This window comes from Bidens hawaiensis, unplaced genomic scaffold, assembly GCF_021521415.1.
Source record: "Bidens hawaiensis isolate Kalapana, Puna unplaced genomic scaffold, B.hawaiensis_p1.1 tig00048280_1, whole genome shotgun sequence".
NCBI lineage: Eukaryota > Viridiplantae > Streptophyta > Magnoliopsida > Asterales > Asteraceae > Bidens > Bidens hawaiensis.
Genome location: NW_027506072.1, coordinates 54552 through 79188, shown reverse-complemented (window position 1 = coordinate 79188; position 24637 = coordinate 54552).

Below are 24637 nucleotides of genomic sequence, written 5' to 3'. Positions count from 1 at the left end.
CAGACACTCGGCAACATATCATTTTAGCTAGTTTACTAAATGGTGTGGCTACGAAACTTTTGTTTGCGCCCGAATCAAATAATACAGTAGCGGAAACACCGTTCACTAGAAACGTACCTGTGACAACATCCGGAATCTGCTTGGCTTGTTCTTGAGTCAGCATGTAGGCTCTGGCTCTTTGCCTAGCTTGACCAGCATCCTTCTTCCCGCTACCTCCAGCCTCACCATCGGTGCATTCCCTCGCCATGTGGCCTGTCTTGCCACATTTGTAACATGCTGGTTTTGCACTGCACTCATTGGCATAATGTCCTACCTTCCCACACTTATAGCAAACATTCGACCCAACTCTACACTCTCCAGCATGCATCTTTCCACACTTATGACATGTATCCGAACCCTTTCCCCATCTACACTCACCATTGTGTGCCTTGCCACAGGTCTTGCACGACCTGTTCTCCCAAACTCTCGGCTGCTTGTTCTTAGGGTTCCACATCTGGGTACCGGGTCGTTTAGCAGGAGCGACCCATTTCTTTTCTTTCTTCTCATCTCCCACCACCACATCATCCGCAGTTAAGTCTGCATAGACCATTTCTGCGAGTTCGACAGCAGAATCGAAAGTAGCAGGTTTACTTGTCCTGACTAGCATGCGGACTCTCTGTGGTAATCCCCTCACGTAACACTTGATCCTTTTAGCCTCGGTGTTGACCATATCAGGCACCAACCTAGACATTCGATTGAACTCGGTGGTGTACTCACGATGTGTCATCGTCCCAGCTTTCAAGTTTAGGAACTTCATCTCCGCCCTTTCAACCTCGGCGTCAGCACAGAACTTCATCATCACTAACTCCTTCAGATCGTCCCATTTCATCTCCTTGATCTCTTCACGGGTCTTCCTCTGCTCCACACTCTCCCACCAATACATAGCTTCATCCTCGAATGATTGAGTAGCATAACCTACCGCTTGATCGGGACGGCACTCGCTAATGCGGATAACCTTATCCATGGCGGTTATCCACTGAAGAGTAGCGATCGCGTCTCCTAGACCAGTCAGCTTAGGCGGGTCACAACCTTTGAAGGACTTATAGTTGCAACCGCCTCGGCCCCTCCTCCTATCATCAACCTTCACAGATCTTACCTCGCTTGAATCGCCCCTTTCCCTATCGTCATTCTTCCTATCATTACCACCAGCCCCTTCAACAGTTCGTTCACGGCTTCCAGCAGATCCTTCAGGGTTCAGGTTCTTCACAGCAGCAACTACAGCCTGAACAATGGCTGCTTGAACTGCAGGGCTAAGTTGAACTTCCTCGTTGTTGTTCTGGTCTCCTCCAGCTGCGCTTCCTTCATCTTCGGTGTGGGAAGCTTCTTCTACCGAGGGTTGCCGGACAAGACGAGGCCTGCCACGACGCCCAGTGCGACCCCCAGTTTCAATAAATTCTCCAGCTCCAGCCATCAGTATCCTATATGAGAAAACACAAACATCATCACTCAAGGAACTATTTAGTACAAGGATAGTAAGGCTAACAGGTAATAACAGTGGCCAGTTGTGATTAGCTGATCACGTTACTTTCCGTGTCCTATACACTTCCCTTTATGAGTCTATTTGTGCTGGTTCTACTTAAGCAGTTTGTCAAATCAAACAATCAATTATTCCTATCCCTGACGTTCACATATCTTTCCTTTCTCATTAATATATATCATTTAATCATACACCTTACCTTCACTGATCTTGCTTGAGCGACACATGGCATTCTTGGACTGGCATCTTCTTTCCTTTCTTACTTAAATCTCATACTCTGTTCGAGTCTAAGCATGTAGGATGCTTAAATCTCTCGAACTTTGCTCTGATACCAACTTGTAAGGCCCCGTTACCGGTAGCCCTACTTTCCACGTTGGATTTACTCATAAACACAGTTCTAAATATCAGAGTTAATTAAAACATTTACGCGGAATATGAAACTTTCATAAAACATTACATAACAATTCATAATCATGTCTTAAAACATTCCTCTTGTCTTTTAAAATCAAAACATAACTTATAAAACATATCAGATCATCAGATGCCAGGCTCTTGCTCGGTGCCATGTGTCTCCTCAAGCGAGCTGCCTCATCCTACTCACCTGCGTGCATACTAAAAGTCAGCTACGCTGAGTGAGTTCTAGATAATCACATAATCATACTATTCACATAACATAATATTCTTTCATTCATACTTTCATACTTTCATACTTTCATACTCTCATACTGTATTAACTTACTGTCATATCTTACGTTATAAAGAGCGTTACGCCCTACATTCCTCGAGTATTATTAGGGCTCGGTACCCTCCTTCCTCGAGTATTATTAGGGCTCGGTACCCTCCTTCCTCGAGTATTATTAGGGCTCGGTACCCTCCTTCCTCGAGTATTATTAGGGCTCGGTACCCTCTTTCCACGAGTATTATTAGGGCTCGGTTTCCCTCTTTCCACGAGTATTAGGGCTCGGTTTCCCTCTTTCCACGAATATTAGTAGGGTTCGGTTCCCTAGTTCTCGAATATTAGTAGGGTTCGATTCCCTCTTCGTTACCATACAACCATACATCATACCTCGAGTATTATTAGGGCTCGGTACCCTTTTCGTAACCATACAACCGTCATTTCCTTCTTTTATTAACATTATCACATTCATACACATAAGCATACATATCATATCTACATTCCTGCTAGCGTACAACTTGGCAGTACGTGCAATATCCGAAGATCGTTCACGTACCATCAAGCAATCATTCGTACATAACATACCTACCTTATACATAACTTTACAACCTGACAGTACGTGCAATATCCGAAGATCGTTCACGCACCATCAAGCAATCATTCGTACTTACATATTATTCACATAAGGCATACACTTATCTCTTAGGATAAGCGTATTAACAAACATATTGAGTATGCACACAGCCCCGAAAACATAACACATAAGTGGGGCTAGAAACTCACCTGGATCCTGTTACGCTCGCCGTTGATTGTAATTCCTTTCTTTAACTGGGCTCGGCTAACTGTATAATATTTACACATATCAATTACTACTACTACTATTACTACTACTCATTTTCGATAACCGCCTTAACACATTTTCCATTAGGTTTTTAATTTATTTCATAAACGAACTTCACTTCAGGCGAATCTTGGAAACAACTTGGTTCTGGCTTGATTCGATCGAATAGGGACATATTCGATCGAATCTGAGGCACACTCGATCGAACTAGACACACACTCGATCGAACCAGTTGGGAAAACTCGTTCGGTCGGACATGGCACTTGTTCGATCGAATAGGAACTCGTTCGGTCGAATATGCAGCTTATTCGGTCGAATAAGATGGAGACCATTCGGTTGCTTCCCTATTCGATCGAATGGGCTGATTCGATTGACTCATTCGATCGAATGGACTGATTCGATTGACTCATTCGATCGAATGGACTGATTCGATTGACTCATTCGATCGAATGGACTGATTCGACGCCTTCAAGCTGGGCGACAGAGAAACCTACGGGTTTTCCGGATTTTCCAGATTTTTGACCCAAAATCGAAGTTTTTGACATGGAAATGTTCGGGATTGAAAGGGCTATCGATTCCCAGTGATTTTAAACATCAAAAGTTGCATTTTGACACCAAAACAAGACGGTTTTTGACCCGAAAACTCAAGTTACGAAAATGGGAGTTTTTGCTCGATTTGAGGCCGAAAATGGTTATGAAAACGGATGATTTTCGAGAGGGACTTACCAAAAACGATTAGGAACAAGATTGTGGACTCGGATTTGTGATTTGAGAACTTTCTCTCTCTAGTTTCTCTCTCTAGAATTGAGAGTGTTTGGGTGTGGGAGTGGAAGGAAGTTAGTGAAAAATGGGAGGTAGGGTCTTGTGGTAGTAACTCTCGAGCCCACGGGCCCAAGGCCCATTCTCATTTAACCCATCTTACGTAATCTAAGCCCATGACCCGTTCCTTACTCGACATTAAATAACTAAAACGTGAAATCACTAAACATAACTTTCTTTTATTTATCATTATAAAAATTTTAGGATGTTACAAGGAAGAAGAAGAGGCTCTCCTAATAGAGGAAGAGGTAGAGGACTCAGTATTAATAACAGGCAGGATATAGTTCTAGCCCAAATGGGAACCAGGAGGCTTATAGCCTCAAACATTGCTTCTAGCTCAAATGCTGCCTCCATTTCAAATGTTGTTAATAACAACACAAATGATACAAAAATTCAAATTGACCCGATTGATCCGTTATATGAAATGATTAGGGCCATGATACAGGCCCAGAAAGAAGAGGAAGCTTCAAAAGCTCCTACTTATGCATATGTTACTCAAGACAATGATGAAGAAGATTCCTGGTTCATAACCGAGAGACAAAAGAAAATAATCCTTCTAAATCAAGAAGATACTGAATCTTTTGATGATCCTTCAATACTTATGCAAAAATATATATAACCAGCTTCATATGAAGCGCCGTCTTATAAAACGTGGCAATATTATGAAAATATTATGCGGCTTACAGAAACTGCAGAAATAAGACACTTTTATCCCGGAGAGAGAGAAAGAAATATGTATAATTTTAGTAAAGTTTTTATAAAAACAATTATACCTCCTCAAAAATGGGGGTTAAGTACGCTAAAAGAAAGGAAATTCATATATCCCGAAACAACTGACAAGCAAACTTATAATTATAACTATTGGGATTATTTCATGGATTCGAGATATGTTTGTTTTATGAGAATCCAAAAAGAAAACATTCATGGTTTATAAAAGTCAGTGATAATATATTCAAACATGGTATACCTTGTTGGTTCCAAAAATGGTTCATTCTATATGGACCAACAGTTGAGATTCTTTCTGAACCATTTAAAGAGTTATATTTGGAATGGGTAAAAGTATCACCCAATCTTATAGAAGCAAAAAATAATAATTCATGGTTTGAGGGAATAGCCTCAATGTACTTTTTTATAGAATTTTCAATTCCATGGATTTGGAAATGGAAGCCGACCACAAGGTATACCCTAAGGGATAATTTCCCATGCCTTAAAAGAACTTGTTATACCAAGTTCTGGACAAAAATGACCAGGATAAATATGTCTACCAACAAGATTGAAGGCCAGGATACGGTGGATATAATCACCTCAAGAATAGAATATTATAAAACCCAGATGGTAAAAAGACAACAAAAGGAAATCAACAGTCCGTTCGAACATATTTCGAAAAGGTTAATAGAAGGAAAACAAGAAGTTTCAAAGTTTGAAATTATCAAGTCTTAAATAGAAGAGATGAAGAGGGAATTAAAGAAACATTTTTCTACAACAGATTCCTCAAAGGCCATGTCCATTTCGTCTAATAGTCAGGGAGATTATAATGAGTTCTCTTGTTTAGCAGGAGAGGCACAAGAAATAGAAGACATCACATGCCTAGATGCAAACTTGGAGAAATATCTAAGAAAACTCCAAGAAGAATTCATAGACCAACCGGGCTCCAACAAAGAAAAAGAAAAGGTCCAAAATTACTAAAGTTTATTCCCTATTCATAATAGGAATCTCTGAGTGCTCTGATAAAGCTCTGACAAAAGGAGATAACCTATAAATCATGATAAGATTCTCTGACATAGCACCATAATGGAGACTTTGGATGTCAATTTTAATGGCCTTGCTCTTATAGAGCATCTTTACTTTTCTATAACTTTCGTAATTTTAATTTATTTGTTTTGTACTTTTCCCGTGTGTTTTCCTTATAAAAGGGGAGTTAGACTTTAGATAGAGGCACGCTAAGTTTTAGCACCTCTCTTCTTTCCTTTTAGTACTCTTGTATAATATCCAGTAAATTAATAAAAACTTCAAGCTTTGAAGTCTTACTATTGGAGTGTTACTAGTCTGTCATTCTTATTCAAGTAAGAATTTCTGATTCTATTATATTTGTATTACAAATTTATAAACTATACGATGGGCTAAGCCCTTAAAGTATTGAATCATGGCATAATAACCCCTTTAAGAATTGGTTCTAATATTATCTAAGTAATAATTAAGTAAAGGTTAAAGCAATTTACTGGCTAAGTTAAAATTATAGACTGGCAGTTAGTATGTAAGGAAACTTTGTCCGTATGTTTAATTTGTTTTTAGGACGCCTTTTCATTCCTTACAAACTACCTTGACGGTTTATTATTTTGTGAAACAATAATAAACTTATTGACGGTTTATGGCTTTGTAAAACTTACTAATCCATGTGTACTCTGTTGACAGTTAAATTTAATTTATAATTAATTTTATTTAACTTAAATAATTTTTATTCAATTTAAAATAATTTTATTTAATTTACAATATATAATAGAAAAATGGTTTACAAAAAATAAAGCAAAAAAGATGGTCAAACCCAGGGGTCTTAGGCCACACATATGTGAGTTAACCAGTTGGACCAGAATGCTTGTTGTTATTAGAATAGAACCAATTATATTTAAACTTTAACCCAAGTTCACCCCTAACCTCAAAACCCTAGAATCTCAATTCGTTAAAATGGTTCCATGTACGATAATTATGTTAGGGGTTTTGATTTACTGAAAAAACGATTCAAAATCGCATATCAATTACCTGGAAATGTTACGAATTGAGGAAAACAGAGGTTGTCCGGAGCTTGATCTTGGACGAACGATTCTGCGATTATAGAGAGAGTTTTAGCTTAAATCGATGTGGTAGGCAAGTTTAGTTGATGTTTATGCTGCTTTATATAGGCTCAATTGGAAAGTAAAGACTTGATTGCTCATTATTGGATTTTTATTTTTTTCCGGCCGTTCTATGGTTTAATGCACACATTATTGGATGATAATACATGCTATTATCGATGTTTACGGTTTCCGTTATGGTTCACAAATTGTTACGAGTCATAAATTGAAATAATGCGCGAGTTTTAACGGCTTTTAAGGTCGCCGGATTTTTGTTGCGGTTGCCGGAGATGCTTGGCCAGAAAAACAAAGCAAGGGATAGGGGAGGGCTGGGTATTATTATATAATATTATTTTAAATTTAATTTACAAGTTTGGCCCTCAAGTTCCAAGTTTTTTTAAATCATAAATAAAAATATATTTATATCTTAGACATTGAACTTTGATATGCGTTTAAAATGAAAAAGAAGTTATAAAAACTTGGATAGTTTACAAATTGCTTAAATTTAAGAAAAACTTTAAATCTCAGAGTTTCGTTAATTGATCAAAATGAAAAGAATACAAACGAATGATAAACTTAAATCCTCGTGAATGTTATATTAATGATGAACGATAAACAAGAATACATCGAAATGACAAAACTGGTCGATTTAGCGAATACATATACAAATAATATAAATTGACGAATGTCACAGCTGGTCTTTATATTAACGCGCTATCAAGCATTTCCACGTCGAATTCCACCTAGTAGGTAACGTCGATATACAGACCTAAAATGATGGAATTCATTTAAGTTCACAATTGCATATATCTTATATATCTTTGCTTACTAGTTATAAAAAATTAACATTATTCTAAAACGGTCGATTAACTTTTTTTTTTTTGCTTAACTTTTAAATTGTCTTGCACAACCAAGTTAATGATATGTGCAACACATCGAGTATGAAAAAAACCGTCACACATCGGTTGGTATTTTAGTTTTTCAACCGTGGCGTTGTTATTTGACGCGTTATCGAATATGAATAAAAGCTTTTCTTGTAATTTATAAGTTTGTATAACACCATCTAAAATACAAAGCAAGTTTTGGGTGGTGTGAGGATAGCTAAATAACTCAAACACAATCATATGCTTCATCATTTTTCACATGCCGGGATTAATCCAATGTGCGGTTACACAAAGATACGAAAGCGGTATATCGTGTGAAGTCGACCAAACGTTGGTAGTTAAGTTAACACCGGTTTTTAAGTTTTCAAAACCTAAATTTAATTCTTTTTTTAGCTTTTTTCCACCTTTTAAAAAATTGTGTCTTAAGTTAGCGCCACTTACATGTTGATATCGAGGTTGAAGCGTTTCTTGAATCACCTTTGTCAAACACTTGTTCTCAAAGTGATCAAATGGCATGTAACAGCCCGGCTACCACCATACCATAATATTATCCGCTTTGGCCAGGACGTACCATCATCGCCTCACGGATTTTATTTTGGTTGCCCAGGTGGAGACTTCCCAGGAGGTCACCCATCCTAATACTACTCCCACCTGAGCACGCTTAACTGTGGAATTCTTCTCTCATCCACTACCATTAAGCACTCAAAACGCGTTATGATGGGAAAGGTATCCATCTCCTTATAAAGAAGACTTCATTCTCCTCCCAACCGATATGGGATGTCACAATCCACCCCCTTTAGGGATCCAGCGTCCTCGCAGGACCTGACACTACCGGTCTGGCCCTAGCTCTGCCATCTTTAATAGCTCAGCTATCGCCACACCATAATATTGTCTGCTTTGGCCAGGACGTACCACCATCGCCTCACGGATTTGCTTTTGGTTGCGTAGGTGGAGACTTCCCAAGAGGTCACCTATTCTGATACTACTCCCACTTGAGCACGCTTAACTGTAGAGATATCCTCTCATCCACTACCATTAAGCGTCTGAAATGCATTATGATGGGAAAGGTATCCATCTCCTTATAAAGAAGGCTTTGTTCTCCTCCCAAACCGATATGTGATGCCACAAATGGTTATAGCGAATTATATATTTTCAATAAGAAATTTCTAAACTATAATCGAAATATTCAAACACACATTTTCCCACTTCACAAAGTAAAAGGTAAAGGTAAATTGTTAAAATACAATTTAAGTTATTTATGTGAATTTTAAAATTCACATATAAGAATTATACATTTTATTATTATTTTCATTTACTAAGCGCTAACTAAGATTGCAAGTCACATATGTCTCCACCAAAGATTACGATTTACCTGACTGATTCTGAAGATGAGGCTTAGGATGTACCCCCGCCTCCGCCCATTGTAGCACCCTCACAGCCTGTACCAGTCACTGTCACTCCTACCACGGTGAACCCTGGTGCTTCCACTCCACTTTGGGTTCATTCCCAAAAGAGGAAGCAACCAACTGCTCCTGAGACCAAACCTCCTTTTCCATAATCTTCATGCAAATTTCAGACTCCGGGAGCGGGTTCGTCTGCACGTGCCCCAGTGGCCCCACTGCTTCCACATGAAGATGAACTAACTTTGCTAGTGTAGAAGATAGCCCATCTTACTGGTGCTCCAAAGAGCTTACGGGCTCGGGTGCAGGCCAATAAAAATAGAGAAATTACCGGGACTTGGTTTTTAGACCAAATGTCACATGGGGTGATCTACTCAGCGAATCGGTTGAACCAGATGGAGGCAGACATTCACTGGATCTTCTATTATCTGTCCTTGATCTGATGTTAGTTGTTTGTTTGTTTCTTTTGGGATGTATGTATGTAGGCATTATAAGCCTAGTACTAGCATTTTTGGTTGGAAAATGTGACATTTTAGGTGTTAGTATGTAGCACACCTACCTTTGGTTGTATGTTTTGGTACTTTGAAACTTTCCACCTTAAAATGTTAATGTGTTGGCTATTTTGCGGTTATTATTCTATAAATATGTGTTCATGACTAAACTTAATTATTGTAATCTTTTATGCTATGCTAATAATAGAACATGCCACCTAAAACAAGGCGAAGTACCACTACTCAGGGGTAAGGATCTAGATTACCTACCTCCCAAGAAGAGTTAGCCCAGCTGATCGCTCAGCATGTTAACTCAGCACTTGAGCAGCAGAATACTAACCAAGGTGTCGGTAATGGTGTCGGTAACAACACCGGGAATGGTACTGGTAATGGTATAGGGACTGGAAATGCTACTGGAAACCCTCCAGGTAGAAAAAGGATGAAAATATTTAACAAATTCCAAGAGACTATAACTAGTTAATTCAATAATCAGTAATGATTTGGAAAACTATGTAAACAAGGAATCCAGTGCTCGAATGTACTTACAAAACTTTTCAAGGGTGTAATATCAGACCTTTCACTGGAGCCGAAGGTCCTTTAGAGATTGTTAGGTGGATTGAGAAAATGGACTCCATCAGGAAAATTAGTAATTGCACCCCGGTGGAACGAGTTAAATATGGAGTATGTTCATTTCAAGGCGAGGCTTTAGAATGGTGGAACTCAATAATTCAAAACATGGGAGAAGATGCAGCATACAACCTGACTTGGAGCAAGTTGAAAGATTTATTGCTGAAAGAGTATTGCCCTAGAAATGAGTTGCAAAAGATTGAGTATGATTTCTTGCATTTGGCAATAGAAGGCGCCAACATCGAAACTTACACCTCCCGATTTAATGCATTAGTATGGCTAGTACCAAGACTGGTCACGCCCGAGTATGCTAGATCGAGAGGTATATATGTGGTCTAGCACCCGAGATTTGAGGCATGATCACTTCCTCGAAACTTGACACGATTCAATCCGCTAGGGAATTGGCAAAGTCACTAACAGATGAATGCGTTCGTAAAGGGATATTGAAGCCTGTCAGTAAGAAACCTGCCAAATCAAGTTCCGAGAAGAAAGATATTGGTGTGAATTCAAAGGGAAACTCGAATCAAGGATCAGGACGGATGTTTACTGCAACTTCAAGAGGAGCCGGAAAGAGTAACCAAATTTCTAGATGCGGGTTTTGTGGGAAAAGCCATATTGGTAATTGCAGGAGATGCTCCATTTTCAACCGTTATGGACATTTAAATCAAGATTTCTACATGAAGACACCACCAAATGTTGCTCATAATCGAAACCCGGGATGCTATGAATGCGGTGTTGTTGGGCATTACAAGAAAGATTACCCAAAACTCAAGAATGTGAAAGGCAAAGCTTTTGAAACGAATGCGAGGAAGGCCCAGAAGGATTCCTCGGTAGTTACTAATACATTCTTAAAAAACGACCATTATGCTTTCACCCTTTTCGATACCGGAGCTGATTTAAGTTTTGTCTATAAATAATTTGAACCCTTGCTTAGCCTAAAAACCAGTAAATTAGAAACTAAATATTCAATCGAATTACCCAATGGAAAACTAATTGAAACTGGTGAAGTTATTCGTGGCTGTAATATTCTTCTAGAAAATTATAAGTTCGATATTGACATGTTACCTGTAGAACTAGGCGGATTCAAAGTCGTTGTAGGTATGGATTGGTTATCCAAAAATCATGTTGAGATTGTCTGCTCGAAAAAGTTGGTTCCTTTATCATTCCCAACTGGTGGAACACTAGCAATTCAAGGTGATCAAAGCAACTCTGATAAAAAATTCATCAGTCTTATGAAGACTCGCAAGATGCTACATAAAGGTTATCCGGCATTCCTCGTCAATGTTGTTGATACAAAAGCTAAGGAGAGAAAGTTAGAAGGCATTCCTTTGGTTAGAGATTATCCAGAAGTTTTCCCTAAAAAGTTACCTGGATTGCCTCCAACTATGAAGGTTGAGTTCAGAATTGATCTTGTTCAAGATGCTGCACTGGTAGCTCGATCTCCATAAAGATTAGCACCAACGGAAATGCAAGAACTATCCAATAAACTTCAAGAACTACTGGATAATGGTTTCATAAGACTGAGTTGCTCGCCTTTGGGAGCACCAGTTCTGTCTGTAAAGAAGAAAGACAGCTCTTTCCGAATGTGTATAGATTATCGAGAATTGAACAAATTGACCATCAAGAATCAGTACCCCTACCAAGGATTGATGATCTGTTTGATCAATTGCAAGGATCCAGTTACTATTAGAATATGGATCTACGTTCTGGATATCATCATTTAAGAGTTGCAGAAGAAGATATTCCCAAGACCGCTTTCAGAACCGTTTGGTCATTATGATTTCTTGGTCATGCCGTTTGGTTTAACCAATGCTCCTGCAGTATTTATGGATCTCATGAATAGAGTTTGTAAGCCTTACTTGGATACACACCCGCTGCTCTAGCTAATTGTCCACCCTTTCCAAGTGTGATTTCTATGTTATGTATAGTCGTGCCTAAGGGCGTGTCCTCTCAATGCTCTAACGCCCACACCAGATATGGATCAAACTGTCTCACGACGTTCTGAACCCAGCTCACTCATGATAGTATTAATCGATGACATACTCATTTACTCACGAACCAAGGAAGATCATGAACAACACTTGAAAATGATTTTATAGTTAGTGAGAAAGGAGAAACTTTATGAGAACTTTTCTAAATACGATTTATGGCTTCGAGAAGTCCATTTCTTGGCCATGTAATAAATGAGAAAGGAATACATGTTGACCATCAACGATTGAGGTAATTAAGGATTGGGAAACACTAAGGTATCCTACCGAAGTGTGTCAATTTTTAGATCTTGCAGAGTATTACCGAAGGTTTATTGAAAGCTTTTCCAAGATATCTTAGCCTCTAACACTACTAACCAAGAAAGAAAGGAAAAATGGCTGGACCAAGAAACAAGAAGAAGCTTTCCAGCTGTTAAAGCAAAAGTTGTGTAATGCACCTATCTTATCCCTCCCAGAAGGAACAGATGGAGTTGTAGTCTATTGTGATGCTTCACGCTTAGGTCTCGGATGTGTGCTTATGCAACTAGACAAGGTGATAGCCTAGGCGTCACAATAGCTCAAAGTGCATCAAAAGAATTACACAACTCATGACTTGGAATTAGGAGCTGTTGGTTTTTCCCTTAAAATCTGGAGACATTATCTTTATGGAAAGAAATGCACTATATTCACAGATCATAAATTTTTTAACACATTTTTTATCAAAAGGAGTTGAATATGAGAATAAGCAGATGGGTAGAATTACTCAATGGTTATGATTGTGATATTCGCTACCACCCATGTAGCGAATATGAGACAACATAAAGCGAATGTGGTAACCAATGCATTGAGTCGGAAGGAAAGAAAAAAGCCATTATGCGTACGTGCACTAGGATTAACGATACAAACGAGTCTTACAACTCGAATTCGTGATGCACAATGGGAAGCTTTGAAGCCACAGTATATAAAAGCTGAAAAATTACGAGGTCTAGAATGTGAATTTGTGACCAAAGCTGACGACACAAAGTACTTGATCTATTGAGTTTGGGTGCCTCGATATGGTAACCTGCGTAGATTTGTTCTAGACAAAGCGCACAAGTCTAGATACTCAATTCATCCACGCTCCACCAAAATATATAAAGATATTCAAGAACTTTATTGGTGGCCCAATATGAAAGGAGATATGGTTATTTATGTCAGCAAGTGTCTTATGTGTTCCAAGGTTAAAGCAGAACACCAAAAGCCACCTAGATTACCGCAACAACCTAAAATTCTTCAATGGAAATGGGATAATATCACCATGGATTTCATAACCAAATTGCCACAAACCCCCAATAACGAAATATGCTCATTTTATACCCATCAGAGAAAAAGACAAGTTGGAGAGATTAACCAGACTTTATCTTAAAGAAATCGTAGCCAAACACGGTGTACTAGTTTCAATTATCTCTGATAGAGACAGTTTTTTTGTCTCACGATTTCGGAACTCACTGCAAGAACCCCTAGGCACTCACTTAGATATAAGTACCGCTTGTCATCCTTAGACCGATGGTCAGAGTGAAAGAAACATTCAGACTTTAGAAGACATGTTACGAGCATGTGTTCTCGATTTCGATGAAAGTTGGGATACTCACTTACCCTTCCTACAATATGTTGGAATGTAGTTTATGGTTTATGTTGTTGGATCGTAGTTTATGGTTTATGTTTTGTAGTACTAGACTTAATTGGGCTTATATTTGTAAACCGAGATCAGTTGATCTCGATGGGATTTTAGATTGTTTTGGGCCTAGTTGGTAGGATATATATAGAACATATGTTAACGATATTAGTGGTTCGTTCATTATTGCTATTCCACCCATGTAAGTTGTTAAGGGCTTAAGCACCCGACGTATAATGTATGTGTGTTTTGAAGCTTCTTTATTGTGTTTGGTGTGTTCTTGATTGTTTTCACATAATCAACTTAGTGGTTAGTTTCCGCCTAACTGTTAAGCATATTGATATCATATTGAAAGATCCATCACGGGACTTACAATTGGTATCAGAGCCTATAGACCTATTCTAGGCTCGGTTATTGGTGATATCAAGGATTCTGTCGTTGATTTACGAAGGTATATTGTGTTGAAGGTTTTTGGATCTTGAAGAATTGTTCTTCAACTGGTGAGAAGTTTAGTTTGGAGTAGATTTTGGTATATCTCATATTTAATTTGAATCCCATCATTCTCGGGATTTATTAAATATTCAAGATTTACCATATCTAGAACTATTCTTAGTTCTTAGGAAGATCTCAAGGTTCACGGTTTGCATTCAAGGTTTTCGGGAGGATTTATAAGCTCTCGGGGTGAACTATTCTTCTCGGTTTGATTTCGTCTTTCTCGGACAACTTCGTGTGTCTTCGGATATTGTTGACAGTTCTCGGTCAACATTTTGTGTTCTCGAAAGAAATTTGTTGTTTTCGGTCTCACTATCAAGTTTTTGGTTACGGATATTATATTTCAATCAGATGTCAGTATGTCTTCAAATGCCACTCTTCATCAAGAACTTGACTCCATCATGGGGACCACCACTCAAGTACCACAATTACTGAAATCAGAAGGGTTTGCTGAGTGGAAATTCAGATTTGAGAAGTACATGAAAGCAAAGGATGAGAAATTGTGAAGAAACATAGTTAGAGGTCCTCAGGTTATTACCTATCAGAGAGAGGGTTCCCAAGAAGTGGAGACAAAACCAGTTGTCGTATACAGATGCTGATTTTGACATTGTTGAGCAAGATGAGTAGGCCCTGGCTACCTTGACTATGGCTCTTTCTCCTGAAATTGCTTTGGGATTTAGGGAGCTAACTTCTGCCAAAGCACTCTGGGAGGCTCTCATCGAAGTATTTGAAGGAAATGAGGACATGAGGAGAAGTAGACAAGATCTCCTGAGACAACAATTCAACATGTTTAACCATGTCTTGGGAGAGTCTCTTGAGAAACAGCTTCACCGGTTCATCTCATTGATCACAGAGATTAGGTCTGCAAATATAAACCTCACATCTGCAGAGATCAACAACAAGCTAGTTAACTCCTTGCCACAGAGTTGGGATCTAAATGTGGCCGTTATTAAGAAGACCAAGGATCTAGCTAGATTGCCTCTCTCTGAGGTGATGGCGATTATTAAAGCTTGTAACATGAACGACAAGCAGCGTGCTATCAATCATGCAAGTACGTACAATACTGCTGGTTATGGCATCCCGGCTAACAATGCTCTAGTTTCACAAGAAAATTTCTCACTGTTCAAGAGTCAGTCAGCTCAATTGCAGCAGCCTCAGCAGACCTTCTCCATATTCAGGTCATCACAAAGTCAAACCATTCCTCAACCCACACCAGCAACTCCTGTTTTCTTTCCACAACCGACCCCTGCACCGAAATCGCAAGCCTCCATGGCCACCTCCAGCTAGTCACTCATTCAAACTCCTATTATCTCCAAAGAGACTCAAGAAAATATAGCTCTAATGGCAAGTTTTATGAACTGCTACAATGCATTTCTTGCTGGAGACCAGGTGCAACCCATTGTGGCTGCTGAGCTGGATCAGATACACCCTGATGATGTGGAGGAGATGGATATTTCATGGCAGATTGCCATGGTTGTTTTTAGAGCCAAGAAGTTCACCAAGAGGACTGGCAGGAACAACTGGAATGTGCCTGCTAATCAGAAAGTGGGATTCAACAAAAGTTCTCTAAGGTGCTACAACTGTCATGAGCCGGGTCATTTTGCTCGTTAATGCACCAATCCGGCTAAGGAAGGAAATAGAGAGAGGGCAATGGTTCCAGTAAATGGTGGAAGAGAAGAGAATGTGGCTAGTTCGAGCACGGGTGAACGAGATTTGATGGTTCAGAATTTCTCCTCGGAGGATCAAATGGCAGCACTGAATTTGAGCAATGAAGTTGCAAACTTTGCTGAGATGGATGTTGATGAAGAGGAGAACAAAGCTGAGGAACAGGTCAGGGATCTTCAGCATGCTTTCATGGCCTTCACCTCCACCAATCAAATTGAGGTAAGTCCTGTACTTTGTTCTCAATCATGTATCGATAAAGTAGACTTGTATAAAATACATAATAGTAACTTAATGAGGGAATTAGAGAATGTAAAAAATGAAAACTCAAAACTCAAGAAACTTGAAAAGGCCTTAAATGACAAAATAGAGGCACAAAAACAAGATTTTTCAAAACTGCAATCGGATTTTAGCATAAAGTGTTTTCACCATCTAGATGCTAAAAGGAAAATAGCTGAACTAACTGCCGAGTTAGAAGCATCGAATTTGGAGATAGTCAAACTAACAAATAAATTCGAAAATACTGAATTCAATTTTAAAAAAATTGATGTCTCTAGTGGTGTTGTGGAATCAATGATAGAGAAACAGTTAAAATAGAAAGAGAATAAAGCTGTAGGTCTAGGTTACAACATGGTTCCCCCTCCTTATAACAATAACTACACTAGTCTTCCTCTTACCAAGGAAGATGAAGAAAAAGAAAAATGTTTGCAGTATGGTAAGTTAACTGCAACTGACAAGGGTAAGGTTGATACAGACTCGGCAACTAAATCAACCTCAAGGGTGAACGATTCTAATGTGTCTAGCTTGTGTGCAGATGAAGTAATAATTGAGGACTGGACTGAGGAAGATGATGAATCACCTGTTGAGTCTACTGTTTCCTTAAATTTGCCTGTTTTGTCTATTTTAAATAACAATGCTACTAATATGTGTGTGGGCTCTGTTTTTAAGAGCAAAGACAATCGTTTGGTTACTTTTTCTAAAACTTCAAGAGGCAGTGATCTGTCTATTAATAAAACTGATGAACTCAAAAACCAAAATAAACATTTGTCACCTAATTTTGTGAAAGAAAGGAGTTCATGCAACGTTAACTTTGAAGTTTCAAATGATAAGTCCAGAGATGGAAAAACAAGCTCACACAAGAGAGCAAGACCGGGAATCGGCCACAATGATTTTTACATTAAAAGGCAAACTTGTTTCAACTGTGGCATTCCCGGTCACATTGCAAGAAATTTCTCTACACTTCCCTATGTTCCATACTACAAACGCCATCAAAGGACTATGCCTCGGAATACCTCCACAAGCTTTAACTCAAATAACATGAGGTATTACAAGGCAAAGCCCTCTGACGGTGACCGGAAGAAAAATAAGGTGGACAGGTCAAGTTATCATCAGACCAAGTCTCGGTTCCAAGACCAAAGTGCGCCTCTGAACCAAGAACGCTTACCAGGGTAAAGTCAAACATGTCTCCTATCCGCATACCAGAGAATGAGTCAATCACTTGTGTAAATCACAAAGTTTTAAAACCAAATTACAAGTGGTTGCCCAAGTCTCCGGTAACAAATTCCTCAACATCTTCGAATTTGGTCTTTAATAATAATGAGGATATGTCATGGCAACCTGTAACACGGTTAACCAAGTCAGGCTTACCCAGGACTACAATGGACTGGGTACCCCAAACTAATTAATCTCGCACAATGTGCAGGAACAGCTATGGAGGAATATTATCAGACCATGGTTTGTTGATAGTGGCTGTTCCAGGCACATGACGGGAGACATATCTCAGCTGAGTGACATTCAAATATTTAACGGCGGATATGTTTCTTTTGCGGGAGGAGAGAAAGGGAAGATTACCCAAAAGGGTACCATGAGTAATGGAGTTTTGAAGTTTGAAAATGTTAACTATGTTCCAGAACTAAAGCATAGTCTGCTTAGCGTGTCACAAATCTGTGATAAGGGTTTTTCTACATACTTCACCAACAAAGAATGCTTGATTCTGAAACCTGGTATTGTCATACCAGAGGAGTGGGTACTGGTCGGATCTCAAAGAAAAGATAATGCCTACCTGATTGACATGAAAAAGAATGTTCCTGATGAAGTTACTTGCTTGTTCTCTAAAGTGTCTGAACATAATGCCATGCTGTGGCATCATCGTTGCGGTCATGCCAACATCAAAAACCTGAATCGTCTTGCCAAGAACAACATTGTGCGAGGCTTGCCAATTAAAGATTTCTTGATGATTGAGAAGTGTGTGGCTTGTGCGTTGAGCAAGCATCATGAAAATCACACAAGCCAAAGATGATAAATACCATTTCCAGTGTCTTTCAGTTACTTCACATGGACCTGTTCGGTCCAGTTCATGTCCTAAGTCTATCTCAAAGTAATCATTGTCTGGTCATCACCGACGACTACTCTTGTTTCACTTGGGTATTTTTCTTATCAAATAAGAGTGAGACAGCTGAATTGATCAAGAAGTTTGTGGTGCTCATGGGTCGTAACAGTCACGAATAAAATGAATTTTAATAAGAGTGAGACAGCTGAATCGGTCCAGTTCATGTCCTGAGTCTCTCTCTAAGTAATCACTATCTGGTTATCACCGACGACTACTCTCGTTTCACTTGGGTATTTTTCTTATCAAATAAGAGTGAGACAGCTGAATTGATCAGGAAGTTTGTGGTGCTCATGGAAAATCAGTTGAACTTGAAGCTCAAATGGATTCGTTGTGACAATGGCACGGAGTTCAAGAACTCTACACTGAATCATTTTCTTAATACTCCTATTTTCTGTGATAATGATGCTGCGATAGCCATTGTTAAAAACCCGGTCCAACATTCTAAAACCAAGCACATCGATATAAAAATTCATTTTATTCGTGACTGTTACGACCGGAAGTTAATTCATCTTGAACAGGTCCACACTGATAATAATGTGGCGGACCTATTTACGAAACCGGTCAAGACAGCCAGATTCAATGTGCTTGTAGGGTTTCTTAAGATGTTACGTTTTGAAGACTGAGTACTTCTGAGGTTAAATTTGTACATAAATATTTTCATATTTCTTTAATTAATGTACAAATTTAGGGGGAGAAAAAGAAAAGGACAAAAAGAGTGTGTGTGCATTATTAAAAAAATGCTTTGTTCTGTTGCTTAAAATAACGTCGGTTACTCAGTTCAACGGACATATCTCATATGTTTGGTGCCGTTATCAACTCTTGATTCACAGGATAGCCATTAACCTTAGAACTAAAAGTGACCGGGGCGACTGAACATAAAAATTTTTTTGACTCTTTCACTGAAAATTATGTCGGTCACCTAGGTTTGAGGGACATATACTCGTATGTGTTTGGTCCTATTGTCTACCTGTAGACACATGGGATTGCCATTCACCTAAAATCTGAAGGTGACTGGGGTGACTGAATTTAAAATTGTCTTCGAAATTATCATCTGGGAAGTGATATTATTATTCAGCTAAAGCTTAATAGAAGCTTAAAGTATTTTCTAATGAAAATTGATCCAACCTTTGAGAAATGATAAATAAATAGATTAGGTGTGCCTAACGTGTGAAGTTATTAAGCTAAAAAGGCTCCTGATTAGTCATTGATGTGTATGGTAGCTTTCCATGATAAGTAAAAGTTTGGAGTGATATAATTACCCAGTCATATACGAGCCCGTTAGTGTCTTGATATTTGTATGTCCCTATATACATCTCTTCAAATGATAGGCAGAAAAGTAATTACCCAATCATACACGAGCCCGTTAGTGTCTTGATCGCCAAATTTAAAAATAAATAAATAAATTTTTATAGATATGTGAAAATTGTTATAAATTATATTTTTTAAGCTTAAAGGGGGCACCAGGGAACTACAGGGGTGGGGCATACAAGTAAGTCCTAAACAACCTGAATGTAAGGCTTGTAAGTCCGGATGGCATGTAAGTCCAACGTTCAACCTTAAAGCTTAAAATTGTTTTTGCATAAAGAAAATTCTTTTGATCAAGCAGTAGGGGGTTGGAGTCAAATTGGGGTGATCTGGGGAAAGCCAAATAAGCTTTGAGAAGAGATAGGGGGCAGCATAGGTCCATAAGTGATGTCCATATAAGCTTTATGCCTAATTGAACCTAAGCATATCACTGGCGCAATGAAAGTCATGTTAAGTTTTTATTACCTGCCTTCAACCTTATCACTATGTCATAATAAAACTGAAAATGGATCATTATGAAAGTACCTTAATCAATATGATTTCATGTTCGGATATTTTCTTAAAATGAAGCTGGTTGTTTTTAGACTGCTGAAATTTGATCCCAATATTTGATAAATCTGCTAGACATGTAAATTTTTTTTGCTTTATTTTATTTTATTCTTTTTGGTGTGGCCTCATGTGTACTCGTATCGAAACAAATGTCTTTAAGAAATCAATTTTTTTTCAAATGACTCAAGATGTTGTTTAACCATGATACTTTAACAACTGCTGGACTGGATTAGTGGGCCAGTTCTAGGGCCCAACTGGTGTCTTGGTTCTCGGCCTGGTTTTATTAGCCCAAAGTACTCCCTCTTGGCCCATCTGGACACCCAGCCTAGAAAATTATATATCAGAAGATTAAGAGGCGGGTTCTGGTTATTACTAAGATATTTTTTAAATCTACAAATCTCTTAACCCTCTTTCTTTCAAATATCGAAATTCAACTTACTTAATCATCTTTCATATATCGTTTTCGTCAAACATCAAAGGTAATTAACCCTAACTAAATCGATTTTCTTAATTAATGTTGCGAGGACATTGGGGTTATCTCGAATTGGTTAAAGTGGGTGACGATGCTCGTTTAGACGTTCGCATTGAACGAATAGGAATCATTAATGGTGTTGTGAGTTTTTATGAAGTTACAGGTTGTTCTTCAACAGTGATTGACATGTCTGTGAAGATAAAGATGGTGAATTCAAGGGTTTTCGGTGATGGTTGACCAAATTCCCTAATCAAACTAGAAATCTTTTTTTTTCACAATTGTGTCTTCGGTCAAACCCTAACAGAGAACCTGTTCGGTCCCGCCCGAGAAGTTGTTGTTCTCGGTGGTTCCAAAAAAGATTGTGGACCGAAAACACAACACCGAAATATCATTTTATGGACTGAAAATGCCTGCTAATGTGTTCTACCCACACGCTACATCTGGTTTACTCTATGAATCACTAATTTGACTCATTTGTTGCAGTTATGGCTGATCAAGCACCTTTGAAGTGGTATGACTCTCACAATGTCGTTGGATGCTTAACTGATCCTCCAATGAACCACAAAGAATTCAAGTCCATGATTGTTGGATTGAACACTTGCAGAATTTCTCATGCGTTGCGGGAAAATCCTGGTCCATTATCCGCGAGGTACTGTTATTCGGAGATCAACCTCACTATCCCACTAAGTTCCCGGTTGATGATGTGGCAGTGATTGTCAGAAGAATGAACTATGAAGGAAATTACCCACCTGCCATCAAGAAGCTTTTTCATCCGTATTGGAGATTTCTGATTCACACCTTCTTTTCATGTGTCTCGGGACGTAAGGGAGGTACCGATGAGATAAGTCTCACTCAGATGCCAGCTGTTACTGCTCTGATCATGGATTAGGATTACAATTATTCCAAGTTTGTTTTTGATGAAATGATGAGCAATCTTCAAGGAAAGAAGAAAGAGATGTTCCTGATGTACCCGAGGTTTCTACAAATGATATTTGACTCCCATTTCCCTGATCTGGTTAAATCTGTGGAAACAATTGATATGAAGGCATTGGGACCAACAACCTTTGGGTTGATGAAACAGTCAAGGAAAGAAACAAAGGTAGTTTATCAAGGAATTCATCCCGTTGGTAAAATTTGGAAGGTTTGCTGAAATTGAGGAGAATCCGGGAAACTTTGGTGCTGCTATTGCTGAGGAACATTTGGTTCCTGTTCAAAGGCATGTTACGACCTTTTAGGTGTTATCCGATGATGATGATGATATTGATACCTCTCTGTCACAACAATCTGTACCTACTGCTGAACAACTCAAAGAGTTTGAAGCATTCAAGAAACAACTTCAGTCGACTGCATTGAAACCTCCTCAGTCAGTCACTGTAACACAAGAGGAAGATGACGCTAAAGTAGAGCCGGCTGCCGATCTCATTCCACGAAAATAGAGAAAGAAAGATCTGAGACCTGGCATGTTGGCTGCTGAAGTAACTTCAATTATACCTCCAATCATCACTGAGCCCGAGAGTGTTGAAGCTCATGTTGCTCATGATCCAACCGCTCAAGAACCAATCATGGAAGACATTACTGGTATGTTTGATTTTGAAACTGATGTCTATCCCCACACTGGACCATCAGGATCATCTAATCCGATTAGTGAAGGAAACTCAAGTGCAGCTGATAAAGTGACACATATTCTGGCCATGCAAGACAAGTTTCTACAAGATAGGGGTAAGGGTGTTTTTCTAGAAGCTGATCCGGTTGACGTTCATGCCCTACAGCATAGAGTATTCGAACTTGAACAAGACTCGGCTGTAAAAGACATTCGCATTAAAGAACTTGAAGAGAGCCACATTGATAAAGATTCAAAGATTCTAGAGCTTCAAGCTAACATGGGTGGCCTTACTGTGATGTATCTAGATCTCTAGCAAAAGCTGATTCAGAAATTTGGAGAAGAATTTAGAAGCTCGGCAGATGTTGAACATGATAAGCGCCCAGCTTCAGACATTGACACTTCTACTGGTATGGAGAAATACTTGTCTGATCCACCAAAGACAGATGAACAAAAGGAAAGATTAATGAAGAAGATGATGATTAGGAAGAATTCAAATCAGCATGTGGTGTCATCTGATCATCCTGAAAAATTTGTTGTGAACTTACAAAAGGGATTCTCAGATAAATATGGTGGTCAGTCTAGAGTTCTTTCATGGGGTTATGATGTGGATATACGGATGTGGTGGGTTAAACGGAAGTCCGGAAACACCGAGTACTATGATAAAATGAAAAGTTTTGGATCTTGGATGAAGGTGGATTTGATTGATTTATCCCATGCTTCGTTCCAAACAATGAACTAAAGGCGAACAATTTTCATAGCTTTTTGATTTCTCAAGTGGATGCGAGGATTAGGCATGATTTAATAGACCTAAACCTCTCCGAGGACATGGTTGAGGATAGGAATTCGTGGAGAAGTAGAATTAAAGTTAAGGATTTTTAGAGAGAATTGAATACCTTAGGGCTTAGACTTAACTTATTTACGTCACATACCATAATGGTATTTCCCTTACATATATTATTATTATTATAATTATTATTAGCTTTTATATAGCTGTTAAACTGTGATCTTATTATTAATATTATTATAATTAGTAGTAGTTTTTATATAACTGTTAAACTTTGATTTCCTTTATTTTGCTTCATACACATGTACTTAGAGCCGAGGGTCTCTCTGGAAGCCACCTCTTTATTCCTTTGGATAGAGGTACGGTGTGCCTACATCCCACCCTCCCCAGACCCTACTTATAGCTTTGCTGTCGGTGGGATTTTACTGGGCATGATTGATTGATTGATATTGATTTGATTTCTCAAGTGGAACGTGGTTTTCCAGATTTGACTATTGCCGGATCTTTCCTTAAGAAGGCCAAGGGTGTTCATGACCCTCGTACTAATAAGACCCTGGTAAATGTTATGTGGCCACCGACGGACAAAGTAAAATCAATTCCAATCACCAAGAGGTTTCCTGAAGGAGCTCTTGATGACATGAAGTTTTGGACTTATGATGGTGTGACGGCTACTGTCATTATCAGATTGAACAAGAGTCAGTATCGTCTCGTTGATCCTAAGGATTTACTGAAGTTCAGTGAGAAGGATCTCAAGACTCTTAGCAAAGTTCAGATAACTGCTGAGCCACTTTATGAACCAGCTGCTAAGGAATATACTGGTATGGTAGGAGCGATTATTCGTGAAGGTCTGTGGGCAGGTGCTCGAAATGCAGCGGATGCAGATATCCTTGAGCATGAATAAAGCAATAAACCAAGGGGAGATTGTTGGAACATAGTTTATGGTTTATGCTTTGTAGTAATGGACTTAATTAGGCTTATGTTTGTAAACCAGGATCAGTTGATCTCGGTGGGCTTTTAGATTGTTTTGGGCCTAGTTGGTAGGATATATATAGAACATATGTTAACGATATTAGGGGTTCGTTCATTATTGCTATTCCACCCGTGTAAGTTGTTAAGGGCTTAAGCACCCGACGTATAATATACATGTGTTTTGAAGCTTCTTTATTGTGTTTGGTGTGTTCTTGATTGTTTTCACATAATCAACTTAGTGGTTAGTTTCCGCCTAACTGTTAAGCATATTAACATCACATTGAAAGATTCATCACGGGACTTACACAATAAAAGCTATCATTCCAGTATTAAAGCTGCACCATTTGAAGCTTTGTACGGAAGAAAATGTCGATCACCACTCTACTGGACTGAAGTTAGAGAAAAATAACCGACTTGACCAGAAATTGTTCAGGAAACCACCGATAGGGTATTTCAAATTAAAGAAAGGTCAAAGGCATCTGCAGATTGGCAAAAGAGTTATGCCGATAATAGCAGAAGACTGCTGGAATTCCAAGAGGGAGACCGAATTCTTCTAAAAGTCTCACACTAGAAAGGAATAGTCAGATTTGGCAAATAGGGTAAGTTGAGCCCTCGATATGTCAGACCATTTCGAAATCGTTGAACAAGTTGGCTCGGTAGTAGGGATGAGCTCGGTACCGACCGGTACCGATACCAATAATCCCGATCC